The 16,450-nt window shown below is 44.3% G+C and overlaps 1 protein-coding gene across 11 annotated transcripts in view; it reads right to left on the reverse strand.

The window, feature by feature from the left end:
- LOC135224515 (E3 ubiquitin-protein ligase MYCBP2-like) overlaps window positions 1-16,450 on the reverse strand; it is a 1,655,355-nt gene that overhangs the window by 1,543,596 nt on the left and 95,309 nt on the right. For 10 of the 11 annotated variants that reach the window (XM_064263565.1, XM_064263570.1, XM_064263561.1 and 7 more), the window contains exon 2: window positions 303-445. The exons of the other annotated variant lie outside the window; for it this stretch is intronic. The gene's annotated coding sequence lies outside the window, so the exon portion shown is untranslated. The remainder of the gene's footprint in view (window positions 1-302; window positions 446-16,450) is intronic. 11 annotated transcript variants of the gene reach the window in all.

Genomic DNA, 16,450 nt, shown 5'->3' on the forward strand with positions numbered 1-16,450 from the left:
GTTAGCTCAAAATTTGAAAAGTGTGCGGCAGCTCTATTTTCGCTAGTGCAGGTGACTGCTCACCCTCTATAGGGGAAGCAATAGAAACAACACAACAGAATTATCACTTCTTTTCCGCTTTTATTTCCATGAGGGGAAGAGGGATGACTACGATTCGTAGTTACTTGGTAAATATATACTATGAAACTTAATTTTATTATGAAAACGACATTTTTATAACAAAATCATTATTTTTTAAAAGAGTCAATTGTATTTTTCCTAACTACATAAACCTGGGGTCCTTTACAACAGGAATTGCTTACAGCAAAACTGTAACATGGCCGTTAAAACTCTTGAACAAGGTGGTTAGGCAGTAACTACTGTCCGCTACGCGAGGAGACCCGCCTGCCCAGATGTAAACATTCCACTCTGCCTTTCGGCCCAGGTTTCAGATTTAGGGGTGGCACTGTGGTAGTATAGAAGAAATTGGTTTGTGTGAATGAATGTTACATTTTTTAAGATTATTTTTTTAGTTATTAGGTTGATTAGGTTAGGCAATATCACAATTTGTCGTAAATTGTATTTTTCCTAACTATACAAACCTGAGGTCCTTTAACATATGGAATGTAATCAGCGGCAGCTGGAACCAGTCGTAAGCTTTGAACAAGGAGGTTCAGTAGTTAACTGCTTCTCCGGTAGTTGGGTGTCCCGCATGGCTAGGAGGTGAAGCTTAACTTTGCTTTAGGCCCAGAACAGAGTGAGGGGTGGCATGAGGTGGGACTATGTGTAAAGAACCTCAGGTTTGTATAGTTAGGAAAAATGATTTTAGTTATTAGGTTGATTAGGTTAGGCAATATCACAATTTGTCGTAAATTGTATTTTTCCTAACTATACAAACCTGAGGTCCTTTAACATATGGAATGTAATCAGCGGCAGCTGGAACCAGTCGTAAGCTTTGAACAAGGAGGTTCAGTAGTTAACTGCTTCTCCGGTAGTTGGGTGTCCCGCATGGCTAGGAGGTGAAGCTTAACTTTGCTTTAGGCCCAGAACAGAGTGAGGGGTGGCATGAGGTGGGACTATGTGTAAAGAACCTCAGGTTTGTATAGTTAGGAAAAATGATATTGTTATGATACAATAAAGTTTCATACATACTTACCTGTCAGATATATACTTAGCTATAGACTCCGTTGTCCCCGACAGAAATTCGAATTTCGCGGCACATGCTGCAGGTAGGTCAGGTGATCTACCGCCCTTCCGCTGGGTGGCAGGAATAGGAACCATTCCCGTATTCTAACCAGATTTTCTCTCTTCCACCTGTCTCCTGTGGGGAGGCTGGGTTGGGCCATTTTATCGTATATGTATAAATCTGACAGATTAATTATATATGGTAGAACTTTATTGTATCATAACAATATCATTTTCATACATTCAACTTCCCTGACAGATATATACTTAGCTGATTGGCACCCTTTGGTGGAGGGTAAGAGACAGCTAATTACTGAAATAGACAGGTAAACAACATACATATGTTGTAGGTATTTATAGACCTTGGTTCCTACCTGATTAGGCGGAAGACTTCATGGCTACTGCCTAGGAGTCTGCTTCGCCTCAAGAGCCTCAGCGAGATATTGATCTGTGGCCAAGAGTTCTTGTGGGTCTGCCGATGGGGTCTTATCCACTTACTCGGCAGAGCCTAATTGGCATTTGTCAATGGGTACTAATCCACTTATATGACAATATACCTATGCCTATTGGCATAATTAAGGAGCACAACACCGATCCCGATCACCTGATCCAAACATGATATTGTTATGATACAATAAAGTTTCATACATACTTACCTGGCAGATATATACATAGCTAAAGCTCTGTCGTCCCCGACAGAAATTCAAATTTCGCGGCACACGCTGCATGTAGGTCAGGTGATCTACCGTCCTGCCCTGGGTGGCAGGATTAGGAACCATTCCCGTTTTCTATCATATTTCCTCTCTTCCACCTGTCTCCTCCGGGGAGGCTGGGTGGGCCATTAATCGTATATATCTGCCAGGTAAGTATGTATGAAACTTTATTGTATCATAACAATATCATTTTCATACAATCAACTTACCTGTCAGATATATACATAGCTGATTGACACCCTTTGGTGGAGGGTAAGAGACAGCTAACATGGAATAGACAGGTAAACAACATATGTTGTAGGTATAAATAAACCTTGGTTCCTATCTGATAAGTGGTAGAATTCATATGGCTGTTGCCAAGGAGTCTGCATCACCTCAAGAAACTTTAGCGAGATATGTGATCTGTGGCCAAGAGTTCTTGTGGGTCTGCCGATGGGGTCTTATCCACTTACTTGGCAGAGCCTAAAAGGTACTTGTCAATGGGTGCTCATCCACTTATATGACAATACACCTATGCCTATTGGCATAATTAAGGAGCGCAACACCGATCCCGATCACCTGATCCTAACACGAGGGTTCGCGCTCAAATTGAAAAGTTATCCCCACACTCCTTTCAAAAACCCCAATAATTTCACTAAGTTAAATAACTTTAACTCAAAGTTAAGGATCAGTGTCGGCTCCTTATCCCAGTAACGTATCCGCAGAAACGTATAAACCAAAAGAGAAGGATCTCTCGTAGGTTAACTTGACATCCTTTGTGTAATGAGAAGTCAACACAGAGTTGCCTCTACCGTACAACACAGCTAATATGTCTTATATGACATATTGTTATGTAAAGAACAAGAATTTGCAAAAGCGCGCACTTCCTGCGCTTTCAAATCTCGGCTGTTTGAAGGAATCAAGTCACTTATGAAGTGCTTAGGAGATCTCCATGTTTCAAAGAAGACCAGGGCTTTCTTGAAATGGATCTCTCCCGTCTGAAGCCTGGCAGATACCTCGCGCCTGGCTGGTGCTTCGCTCTTGGTTGGAGCCTAGCGCTTGTCTGGTACCTTTCGCTTGACTGGCGCCTCGCAGCTGGTTGACGCCTCGCGCCTTAGCTGGAGATTCGCGCCTGCCTGGAGCTTCGCGGCTGGCTGGTACCTCGCGCCTGCCTGGCGCCTTCGCGCAATGTCCTGGCGCCTCGCGCCTGGCTGGCTCCTTCCCACTTGCCGGAGCTTCGAGCTTGGTAGAGTCTCGAGGATGTCTGGCAATGTCCACATCAGACACTCTTATCTGTCTGATATGTTCGCATCTAGCGCATCTGTGCCAAGTTGTAGGCCCGGTCTTTCTCCTCATCAGACAATGACAGTGTTCTTGGGGCTGTCTGCCTCTGGCATTTTTTACACCTGTTTTGGCATATGGCTCCTGGTTGGCGCTACATTGTCCGAAAGTCCTGAACATCCACAATAGTAAATCACAAGACTGGAGAAGGGAGGAAGAAATTCTTCCACTTTGAGCTTTGGCCTCTCCGGCAAGGGGAGGTGATTGTAGTCAGCTACATCCAGTATACGATAGGATATCTAACAGTACGAGAGATAAGAGTCTTCCTCCGAGGAGGATCCTTCTTGAGTACTTCTCTTGCTCACGAGATCTCTTCTTACATGTTGAAGGGGTTTCTCGTTGCAGAATCTTCCCTATCCTTGCCCGAAGGAAGGGAAGAAGCCTGGAAGTCCAAGGAGACTTCGAGCTGAAATTGGGAGGACTCCTGATTTCTAGCTCTTTATTGTATCCCTCTGAACACCTTCTGGGAAGCATTTCGAGCCGTCATCGCATTCCAAAGACTCTGTAGGCTAACGTTTGAGCCATTCTACTGTAGATGAAAACGTAAGTACCCTGCCTGGACAACAAAACCTCTATCTGAAAACATTGAATCAGGAATAGGGGGTTTTAGTTCTTTTGCCAGACATACTATGCTGGCAAGAACCCATTGCCTAGTTTCCATAGAATCTGATGCGAGATTCCAATGCTCAAAAAATTCACTTGTCTTCTGGTCGTTTAGGACCAAGAGAAACAAAGAATTCCCTCATAAAAATTTCTCAAAGAAGTTTGATGAGGAGCAGTTCCATCTTGTCGGAACATGGAATCTGTGGCCACAAAAAAGATCCCATTAGAAGTACATGATATCCTACTCTTGTCATATTGAGGTATCGTATAAGATCTCGAAGATCTTAATCCTCTGCTATCTCCAATTCCCTTTGTAGAGACAGAGTATAGCCTTTTACTGCGTTCTTTGATAACAGATATATACAAAGGTGATTCTTCCCTCTGAAAGGGAAGAAAAAACCGCTATGTGGTTCACAGAGGTATCGGAAGAGGACAGTTTCCTCATTCCCTCTAGCACGATCTGCAGCAATTCTATGTCTTGGCCATGACTATTGTAATTTACCTTGAAAAAATCCTCTCATTCATGTCCACTTCTCGTCAGTCTGCACGCAAACAGACTCAGAGTGGAGAGGTTGTTAAGGTCCATTTATAATAGATGCTGATAGAATATCCAGACTCTCTTGGAAAAGACTTCCAAAACATGCTGTGAGAAGAACGTGACCTCTGTGAATCAAACCTCTCTAAGGCCAAAAATGAGGCATAAAGTATTATCCTCTCTTTCTTTGACGCCCTTTATCTCAAATTCTGTAAAGAATTTATATTTATGGGAAAAAAGACTAAAGTTTATTCCCCTTTCTATAAAATAAAGATGGCGCATATTGCTACCTCTCTTGGTTCGAGGAAAAGGAAGCAGTCTATAGGAAGCCTGTTCGTCTTCTACCTTGTTAAGAGATCTATGAAGAAGACTTTCCGCAGGTTCTCACAACTCTTTCCAATAAATGTTAGACATACGTTAACAAATATTATCGTCGATCGAGATGGTTCTCACGGACATGCAAAATCTTGCATCGAACCTCTTAAGGATTTGAGAGAGTCGTGGAATTGGCCAAAGTGATTAAAATAAATAATTTCATCGTTCCTTGTAAGCGACCCTTTTCCGATTAAATGGGTAATGAAAACAGGAACGAATCTTGCTGTTACCGAGCCTGCTGTCCGAGAGGCTACTGGACTCTTAGATTAATAACTCGCTAAAACGAGAAAATATCTTGGATGGTGCTTCTGCGCCAGGTTGGCGCTTCTGGCGCAATTTTGCGTCAGGCTGGCGCTTCTGGCGCATTGCGCAGGTCTGGCGCTTCCTTCTAATTCTTTTTAGGTTATGTGCCAGAATATCTGTGCCTTTATAGTACCCGACATCCTTTCACATGTTAATTCCGTTCTCAGTAGGAAAAAATTTTATATACGTAGTATAGTCCATTCAGGGAAACAACTTCTGCCACGAAGAGAATGTTTCCCATCCGACTCATCCATCTTTCTCCTGAGCAGGTACTCTAATAAGCCATGCTTTCGTAAGCATGAGAGCATTATATAATATAATGTTCTGCTGCGATAGAATCCTTTAATAATGTTACCTACGGTAAACAGCATTGAAAGGTTGCAATATCTCTCTTATTGAAAGCTTTTTAGCAAAAGGCAGACAATATTTTATGTTAGCTTAACTATCCCCTCAATCCGAGGCTAAGACCGCGATTGTAGGGGAGAGATACGGATAGTTATTCCATCCCGCAGGAGAGAGAGATGTGACAGACCGCTCATGACCGACACCTACATGGTACTGCGGTCTAAGCGTAAGCAATAGCAGTCTCCGTTAGCCGTCTGGCCTTACTCTTCTAGAGTTGCCAGCTACTCCATTTAATAAAGGAATCTTATAAAATTATTATCGAGCTTCAGGAAGTTCTTATTAAAGCATATTTAAGCAAAACAAGACTTTGATAAATCTAGAAGCTAAGTAGGTGTTGTCTTAACAATCCCTTTAAGCGTAGTCCTTCCTAGGAAAGTCCTAGAAGGATACTGGTAATTGAGTTGCACAGCAAAGAAGTAACTACGGAATGTGTTTATGATCTGACCGTATCGTATTCTCATATAGCAGATACTCTACTACCTTCTACTATCTTCGTTCTTTTCGTTAATAGAACGATAGCAAGAGTATATATATCTCCTTAAGGAAGGAAGTTAATCCAGGAACTCTTTAAATCTTCGTGATTTCCTCATAAATCGCGGAAGAAACAGAATTCCTGTTCATCTGTAGGGTTTACGGAAGGAAGTAGATATTTCCTATCCGCCATCATACCCAAACGTCGATGAGATTCTTATTAAGAAAAACTCCCAAAGCTCTTGCCTCCTCATAATGAGGGAAGAGCAGAATGAAGGAGAGAGTCCGCATTGAGAGGAACTGCCTAACACAGGAGTCTTCTGAATAATGAAACAGGGCTTCTCTTAGTATCAGAATCCTTCTGACAAAAGCGACGGCCGCCTGTGCGACATCTTGCACCTTTGCCAGGGGAAAGTTGTTCAAGTTAAAAACTCAAAGAGGAGCCTCGCGACTGACCTCTCTCTCAAAAGAAGATTTTTGAATATTCTGGCGTCTGGCGCCTGGATCCTTGCGCCTAGCGCCTGGCGTCTGGAAAGTTCCGCGCGCCTGGAATGTTCCGCACGCTAGAAAGGAGACTCGCTCCTGGAACGTTCCGCTTGCGTGGAAGGTCCCGTGCGCCCTGATAGTTCTGAGCGCCTACTAGTCTCCTTTTAGGAGCTTCTTGCCCGTAAAAGTTCAATGGAAGGATCCTTCTGATTGCCACTCTACTATAAGGCTTCTCGGTCTAGCCGTCTGTTTTCTATTTGAAGGCGCCTTGCGCCAAGAAAAATTTTCCTGGAACACGGCTCGCGTTTGGCTGTAGGAACGCGGCTCGCGCTAGTCTGTTGGAACGCGGCTCGCTGCTGGCTGTTGGAACCTGGCTCGCGCTTGCTTGTTGGAACGCGGCTTCCTGGCTGGTTCTTCGCTTGTAGTCCAGTTGGCGCTCAGTGTTCTCTTAGTTTTCACAGAACGCGCTAGATCGTCCGAACTCCAAACATGTACATTCTTCGTCTTTTCAGACGTAAGATGAAGAAACTGAAGAAGAGAAGCACTTTTTAAAGGATGCCTTTCCAATGGCTATCCCTGGCAGTCTGGGACGTTCTACAGATCCTGCCGAGGGGACGCCCGATCGGTGGGGATTCTCCATAACCTCCGTAAGGCTTTCGACTTTCCTTCTCCTCTGGGCTTGTGAGCTTGGAAGAGGTCTAGGCCTGAGAGCGAGACAGAGCCGATCGGAGACGCACCCTCTCAACTATTTTATTACGCCTTTCCAATGGCGAACTTTGGCATTTTCCCCCCCTGGACGTTCTCTACGATCCTGGCCGAGGGGACGCCTGATCGGTGGTGATTCTCCATAAACCGCCGTAGGCCTTTCGCTTTTCTTCTCCTCTGGGCCCAGGGAGCTTGGAAGCGGTCCAGACCTGGGACGAAACAGAGCCGATCATAACGCACCCTCCACTGCACTAGGGAAACTAAATTCACCCTCTACTATTTTAGGAACGCCTTTCCAAATGGCGGAAACTTGGCAGTCTGGGACGTTCTACAGATCCTGCCGAGGGGACGCCTGATCGGTGGGGATTCTCCATAACCTCCGTAAGGCTTTCGACTTTTCTTCTCCTCTGGGCCAGGGAGCTTGGAAGCGGTCTAGACCTGGGAGCGAAACAGAGCCGATCAGAACGCACCCTCCACTGCACTGGGAACACTAAATTCACTTCTTACCTTATAAGAGCTTCGCATTTTGAGCTACATCCATTTATCTTCAAATTTATTAATTTGTAGATTCTATAGAGTAAGAAGGAGATGAGGATGCAAAAACTACTACAGTGTTCCCCCCGTATTTGCGGGGGATGCGTACCAGACCCCCCCGTGAATAGTTAGAATCCGCGAATGTTTGGAACCCCTATAAAAGCGCTAAAAACAGCCTATTTCGTTAGTTAAAACTTAAGAAAAACCACTAAAAATTTTCATACTTGGTTTTTTTAATAGTTTTATCACAAAAAGTGCATTTTATGATGAAATTGATCACAAAAACCAGGAATTTGTGGATATTTCTCATAGAAAAATATCGCGAATGCGCGAATTTTCCGCGAATAATGCAGGGAAACGTTCCCGAGAGAAATCCGCGAATGTGTGAGTCTGCGAATCCGGAGAACGCGAATACGGGGGGTCCACTGTATTACTGTTAATACTCTAACTGCTTGTTAGCACGAGAGCTATTAAAGCTTCTAAAGGAAGCGTAAAAAGTTATATGCTTTCCTGACTTCCTAAAGTAGGAAGTTAGAGTTTTATATTTCCTCAATAAAGTTCTAACACTTATTACACGTATTAATGAATAAATATTAATATTTCCCTTTCTTGCAAACTAAATGAGTGTCTACCGAAAAGTTCGGTAGTTACACGTAAACAATTCTTCGAAATTTTCGAAGCCAAAGTTATTAAAACAAATTAATATGCGTATGCCGAACCAAAGACCCAGTACTTCCCTGCAAAAGATAGCCCAGAAGATCGATGGCAATGAAATCCAAAAATCAAGTCAGGAGGAACTGCAAACGTTGTTTACATTCCAAGCGACAGAGAAAATATGATAGAAAACGGGAATAGTTCTTAATCCTGCCACCCAGGGCAGGACGGTAGATCACCTGACCTACCTGCAGCGTGTGCCGCGAAATTTGAATTTCTGTCGGGGACGACGGAGTCTTAGCTATGTATATATCTGACAGGTAAGTTGATTGTATGAAAACGAGGGTTAGCGCTTAGATTGAAAAGAGTTATCTCCAAACTCCTTTCAAACAACCCAGGAAAAAACACGACGTTAATAAAAATTAACTCACTAGTTAAGGATCAGTATTGGCTCCCTATCCCAGCAACGCATCTGCAGACACGTATCAACCAAGAGAGAAGGATCTCTCGTAGGTAATCTTGACATCCTTCGGGTAATGGGAAGTCAACACAGAGTTGCATCTCCCGTATGTGACAGCTAATATGTCCTTTATGACATATTGTTATGGAAAGAACAAGAATTCACAAAAGCTCGCACTTCATGCGCTTTTAATTCTCAGCTGTTTGAAGGAATCATCAAGTCACCCATGAAGTGCTTTAGAGATCACCCTTGTTTCAAAGAAGACCAGGGCTTTCTTTGAAATGGATCTCTTCTGGATGAAGCCTGGAGCCTGGCTGACGCTTTGCGGCTGGCGCCTCGTGCCTGGAAGGAGCTTCTCTCCTGGCTGGCTCTTTTTGGCGCCTGGCTGGCGTCTCGCGCCTGGATGGTGCTTGTGTCTGGCTCCTGGCTGGCGCTTTTTGGCGCCTGCTGGCGCCTCGCGCCTGGATGGTGCTACGCGCCTGGCTCCTGGCTGGCTCTTTTTGGCGCCTGGAGCCTGGCTGGTGCTTCTGGCGCCTGGCGCCTAGTGCCTGGTTGGCGCCTCGCGCCTGGCTGGAGCCTCGTGCCTGGATGGTGCCTCGCGCCTGGCTTCTGGCTAGCACTTTTTGGCGCCTGGCACTCGGCTGGCTCCTCCCCACTTGTTGGAGCTTCGAGCTTGGCTGTATGTAGTCTCTAGGCTGGCTGGCAATATCCACATCGGACACTCTCAATTGTCCGATCTGTTCGCCTCTGGCGCATTTACGCCAGGTTGGAGATCTGTTCCTTCTCCGCATCAGACAATAAACTCGTTCATTCGAGCTGTCTGCCTCTGGCGTTTTTTCGCCTGCTTGGCATTTGGCGCCTATCTGGAGAGAGAAGGGTGGAAGGAATCCTTCCACCTGGAGCCTCTGTCTTAGGAAGAGGTGAGGTGCTTGTAGCCTTACATCCAGTAGACGATAGGATATCTAAACGGGACTAGAGAGAAGAATCTTCCTCCGAGGAGGATCCTTCATGAGTACTTCCGTTGCTAAACGAGATCTATTCCTTACATGTTTGAGGGAGGTTCTCGTTTGCAGAATCTTTCCATCTCCTTGCTCTAAAGAGGGGAAGAAGAGCCTGGAAGTCGAAGGAAACTCCGAGCCGAAAGTGGGCGAACCCAGGTTTCTTAACTCTTATCATGTCCCTGTGAGTACCTTTTGGAGAGCTCTTCGAGCCTTCATCACACCCCAAAGACTCTGTAGGCAAACGTTAAACCATTTCTTCTTCTAATGAAGATAAAGTTTACATACCATACCTGGGCAAAGAAAAAAGAAAAAGAAAAAAAAAAAAAAAAAACAAAAAAAAAAAAAAAAAAAAAAAAAAAAAAAAAAAAAAAAAAAAAAAAAAAAAAAACAAAAAAAAAAAAAAAAAAAAAAAAAAAAAAAAAAAAAAAAAACACCCTCTCACTCTTCCCATATCAATTGGGAAAGTGCCTTGACTTCAAAGTTCTGAGCCATGATTAGAAGGGTTTTAGTTCTTCGCCAGACATAATATGCTGGTAAGAACCCATCGTCGAGTCTCCTTTGAATCTGATGCGAGATTCCAAGATACAAAATTCCCTTGTCCTCTTGGCAGTTGGTAGGGCCAAGAGAAACAGTGAATTTCTTCATAAAATTCCTAAAAGAAGCTTGATGAGAAGTTCCATCTTGCCGGAACAACGGAATTTACGGGCCAACGAAAGAATTCCAACTCGAAGCACATGATAGCCTCGTCTTAGTCTTATTGATGTACCATATAAGATCCGAAGATCTCAGTTCTCTGCTATCTCTAAGTCCCTTTGTAGAGACAGAGTATAGCCTGGTACTGTATTCTTTGATAACAGATATATACAAAGGTGATTCTTCTCTCAGAAAGGGAAGAAAAACCGCCGTACGGGTCCCAGGTCGAACGCCCCCCCCCCCCCCCCCCCCCACCCCCCCCCGTTAAGACGGGGAACGAACTCAGGAACAAACCCATGAAGTTACCGAGCCTTCTGTACGAGAGGCTACTGAACCCTTCAGTTAAAACCCGCTAAATCTAGAAATAATCAAGTCCAAATAAGTTCGTCTTGGTATCTGGCACCCTTTCGTATGTCTGTTTTTCTAGAGACTCCAGCAAGGTAGTGACCTGTAAAGCTGTTGAGTTCTAGAGGATCTGTCAACTGGAACGTGACCAAAATGCAACTAGATCCTACGTTACAGACATCGAATTTGGGTAATGCATTCCTAGAGATGCCAGCAATGACGTAACTTGTGTGGTTGTTGCTCACTAATGAACTGTCACGGGGAGCGTGACGAAAATGCGACAGATCATATAGGTGTTGTGTTTTAGACACTGAATGCTGTATATGCTTCACTAGAGTTGCCAGCAAGGACGTGACCTATGTAGCTGGTGCTCTCTATATCGTTTGTCAACTGGAACGTGACCACAAAGTGACAAAACCCTTTTATCCTACTATGAGGGCGAAGCCAGAAGCATTACCATTATTTCCATTTTCTCACTAAGCAATGCTTTCATAAGCATAAGAGCATTATATAATATAGTGCTCTGTTGCATTAGAATCCTTTAAAAATGTTACCTTACGGTAAACAGCATTGAAAGGTTGCAATATCTTTCTTATTGAAAGCTTCTTAGCAAAACGCAGACAATATTTTATTCATGTTTGCTTATCTATCCCCTCAATCCGAGTAAGACCGTGATTGTAGGGGAGAGATACGGTTAGTTAGTCCATCCAGCAGGAGAGAGAGATGTAAACGACTGCTCATGACCAAGAACTAGAAGGTACTAAGTTGGTCTAAGCGATAGCAGTCTCTGTTAGCCGTCTGGCCTTACTCTTCCTGAGTTGCCAGCTACTCCATTCAATGAAGGAATCTTATAAAATTATTATCGAGCTTCAGGAAGTTCTCATTAATGCATATTTAAGCGAAACAAGACTACATAAATCTAGAAGCTGAGTCGGTGTTGTCTTAACAATCCCTTTAAGCATAGTCCTTCCTAGGAAACTCCCGGAAGGATACGGGTAATTGAGTAGCACACCAAAGAGGTAACTACGGTATGCACCTATGACTTGACCGTACCGTATTCTTATACAGCAGATTCTGTACTATTTTCTTTCCCTGCCAAAGGCAGAGAGAGAAAGGAAAATTTTTTACTATCTTCGTTCTTTTCGTAAATAGAACGAATTAGTATTAGTCGAAGGATATTCCAAGTGAGAAACGAGGATTGAATAGAATCTCTCCACCTTCCTATTCTCTTGGACATAAGACTTAAAGGACGTATTCCACTCGTCTATCAATTGGAAGAGCCTCTAATCAATGAATGAGAGCTACTCCAAAAATTGTCCAAGAGAGCGTATATGCTTACTCGATAAGATGCATTAAGATCTTTGTAAATGATAACTAACCTTTCCTCAGAAATCGCGAAAGAGACAGAATTCCTGTTCATATCTAGGGTTTACGGAAGGAAGATTGATATTTCCTTTCCGCCATCATTCCCGAACGCCGATGAGATTCTTATTAAGAAAACTCCCAAAGTTCTTGCCTCTTCATAACGAGGGAAGAGCATGAATGAAGGAGAGTGTCCGCATTGAGAGGAACTGCCTATCACAGCAGTCTTCTGAATATTGAATAAGGGCTTCTCTCAGTATCAGAATCTTTCTTGACAAAAGCGACGGCCGCCTGTGCGACATCTTGCGCCTTTGTCAGGAGAATGTTGATCAAGTTAAAAACTCAAAGAGGAGCCTCGCGACTGACCTCTCTCTCATAAGGCGATTTGGAATATCCTGGCGCCTGGTGGATAGTTCCGAGTGCCTGGAATGTTCCGCACGCTTGAAAGGCGGCTCGCACTTGGAACGTTCCGCTTGCGTGGAAGGTCCCGTGCGCCTTGATAGTTCCGAGCGCCTACTAGGCTCCCCCTTTTGGAAGGAGCCGCTTGCCCAGAAACGTTCCATGGAAGGATCCTTCTGTTTGCCACTCTACTATAAGGCTCCTCGCTCTTAGCCTTCTCGCCTTGCGCCGAGAAAATTTCCTGTTAAGCTCCTCTCTCCTGGAAAGTTCCTCTTGCCTGGAAAGGGCTTCTGTCCTGCCTGGCGCTTCTTGCCAAGATATTTCGTCTAGTTCTGAAGAAAACCACTCATGTATAGGAGCTAGTTGCTTGGGAGAAGGCGGAACCCTCTCAGGAAGCTCGGACACAACTCCACACTTCATGGACGAATGCGGAACAGGAGATCAGAACTCTAGTTCTCGCTCGGCTGCTGGAACGCGGCCCGAGCTCGGCTGCTGGAACGCGGCTCGCGCTCAGTTGCTGGAACGCGGCTCGCGTTTGGCTGTAGGAACGCGGCTCGCGCTTGTCTGTTGGAACGCGGCTCGCTGCTGGCTGTTGGAACGTGGCTCGCGCTTGATTGCTGGAACGCGGCTTCCTGGCTGGGTCTTCGTCTGTAGTCCAGTTGGCGCTCAGTGTTTTCTTAGTTTTCAGAGAACGCGCTAGATCGTCCAAACTCCAAACATGTCCATTCTTTGTCTTTTCGGATGTAAGATGAAGAATCGGAAGAAGAGACGCACTTTTTAAGGATGCCTTTCCAATGGCTATCCTTGGTAGTCTGGGACGTTACTACAGATCCTGCCGAGGGGACGCCTGATCGGTGGGGATTCTCCATAACCTCCGTAAGGCTTTCGACATTCCTTCTCCTCTGGGACTGGGAGCTTGAAGCGGTCTAGGCCTGGGAGCGAAACAGAGCCGATCAGAATGCACCCTCCACTGCACTGGGAACACTAAATTCAATTCCTACCTTATAAGAGCTCGCATTTTGAGCTACATCCATTTATCTTCAAATTTATGAATATGTAGATTCTGTGGAGTAAGAAGGTGATGAGGATGCAACAACTACTAGTACTGTTAATACTCTAACTGCTCTTGTTAGACGAGGAGCTATTAAAACTTCTAAAGGAAGCGTATATAGTTATATGCTTTTCTGACTTCCTAAAGTAGGAAGTTAGAGTTTTATATTTCCTCAATCAAGTTCTAACACCTATTACACGTATTAATGAATAAATATTAATAGTAGTTCCCTTTCTTGCAAACTATGTGAGAGTCTACCGAAAAATTCGGTAGTTTCACGTAATGTATTCTTCGAAATTTCGAAGCCAAATTCATTAAAAAGTTAATAAAAGCATATGCCAAACCAAAGACCCAGTACTTCCCTGCAAAAGACAGCCCAGAAGATCGATGGCGATGAAAAATGACATTGTTATGATACAATAAAGTTTCATACATACTTACCTGGCAGATATATACATAGCTATAGACTCCGTCGTTCCCGACAGAATTTCAAATTTCGCGGCACTCGCTACAGGTAGGTCAGGTGATCTACCGCCCTGCTCTGGGTGGCAGGACTAGGAACTATTCCCGTTTTCTAATCAGATTCTCTCTTCCACCTGTCTCCTGCGGGGAGGCTGGGTGGGTCTTCATTGTATATATCTGCCAGGTAAGTATGTATGAAACTTTATTGTATCATAACAATGTCATTTTCATACATTCAACTTACCTGTCAGATATATACATAGCTGATTGACACCCTTTGGTGGAGGGCAAGAGACAGCTAACTAACTGACTAGACAGGTAAACAACATATGTTGTAGGTATAAATAAACCTTAGTTCCTACCTTCTTAGATGGAAGACTTCGTGGCTACTGCCCAGGAGTCTGCTTCATCTCAAGAGCCTTAGCGAGATAGTGATCTGTGGCCAAGAGTTCTTGTGGATCTGTCGATGGGGTCTCTTCCACTTACTCGACAGAACCTAACTGGCGTTTGTCAATGGGAGCACATCCGCTTATATGACAACACGCATTTATTTAAGGAGCACACAACCAATCCCGATCACCCGATCCTAACCCGTGTTAGTTCTAAGATTGCCTAGAGTTATCCCCAAACTCTTAGCAAACAACCACAAACTCGAAACTCATACATACAAAATAAAATTTTTTGTACCCCTCTAATAGTCAGATGTCACTCGATTTTCAAATGAAGCGAAGTGAAGGCCGCTTGTGCGACAACTGACACTCCCATACACCGAAAACACGAGAACACATCCGACAAGAGGGTTACGTACACAATTTAAGGATTGGTGCTTTCTCCTTTACCCAGAACCGTCTGTGCTGACACAAAACGGACCTAAAGAAAAACATTTATCATACGTAACTCGCACGTCTTTTAAATAATGGGATGCAAACACAGAGTTGCATCTCCAATAAGTTGCGTCCAAAATGTTCTTAAGTGACATATTTCTTTGGAACGCCACAGAGGTTGCGATTGCCCACTAACTTCGTGGGCTCTCACTCTTAAAAGATTAAAAGAATCATCTGGACAATTCTTATGAGCTTCTGTGATAACACTTCTAACAAAGAAGGCTAAGGCGTTCTTGGACATTGCTCTCTTGGGGTCTTTCACTGAGCACCAAAGACCTTTTTGCGAACCCCCCAACTGCTTTCTTCCTGTCCAGATAAAATTTTAGAGCTCTAAAAACTGGGGCCAAAGGGATCTTTCTGCCTTCTTGCCCACCAAACTAGAAAGTCCTTTCACTTCGAAGCTCCTGGGCCAGGGATTCGAAGGGTTTTGGGTTTTTTTCATTTTTGGCAAGAAAAAGGGACTGAAATGAACAAATTGCAGAGTCTCCTTTGAAGCCAACTCTTGATTCAAGGGCGTGCAACTCACTGACTCGTTTTTGCCGTTGCAAGAGACATCAGAAAACAAACACTTTCTAGTGATGTTACGAAACGAAGCAGTGTGAAGTGGTTCGAATTCCTCTGATGATAGAAATTTAAGGACCACATCTAAAGTTCCAGCTTGGAAACCTTAGGTTCAAGTGATTTTGATGTTTCGAAGGAACGAATGAGGTCGTGCAAATCCTTATACAATTCGTTAGATCTAATCCCCTGTTTCTAAAGACTGCTGAAAGCATACTCCTGTACCCCTTAATAGTCGGTACCGAGAGATGCGACTTTAGTCTAAGAAACAGAAGGAAATCTGCAATTTCGGCTCACAGAGGTACTGGAAGAGGACAGCTTCTTCGACCTACACCAGTTTCTGAAAACTTCCCACTTCGATTGGTACACTCGCCTAGTAGATGATCTGCGGGCTCTAGCAATTGCGTTTGCTGCCTGGCGAGAAAACCCACTCTCGCTCTGACAAGTCTTTCGATAGTCGAAAGGCAGTCAGAGCAAGAGCGGGTAGATTTTGATGGTACCTCTCGAAGTGGGGTTGTTTGAGCAGATCTATTCTGTTTTTGGAAGAGATCTGGGGAAGTCCACCGTCCATTCCATCACCTCTGTGAACCAAATTTGAGCTGGCCAATACGGAGCAATCAGAGTCATCTTGGTTCCTTCGGATGCCACGAATTTTCTGACTACTTCCCCCAGTATCTTGAACGGTAAAAGCGTAAACGTCTATCCCTGACCAGTCCAGGAGAAAGGCGTCTGTTGCATAAGCCCGGGGATCTTCCACCAGGGCACTTAATGTTTCTATCCTCTTGGAGAGGAATGTGGCGAAAAGATCTATTGAGGCTTCCCCCCCCCCCCAAAGGAAAGGAAAACAAAGCCTCTGACAGACTTCTGAGTGGAGTGTCCATTCTGTGGGAAGGACCTGGAACCTCCTGCTCAATCTGTCCGCTCACATTCCTCTCCCTTGGACAAAACCTTTGTTAGAAGAACTACC

This window comes from Macrobrachium nipponense, chromosome 12 (assembly GCF_015104395.2).
Source record: "Macrobrachium nipponense isolate FS-2020 chromosome 12, ASM1510439v2, whole genome shotgun sequence".
NCBI classification, from domain to species: Eukaryota; Metazoa; Arthropoda; class Malacostraca; order Decapoda; family Palaemonidae; genus Macrobrachium; species Macrobrachium nipponense.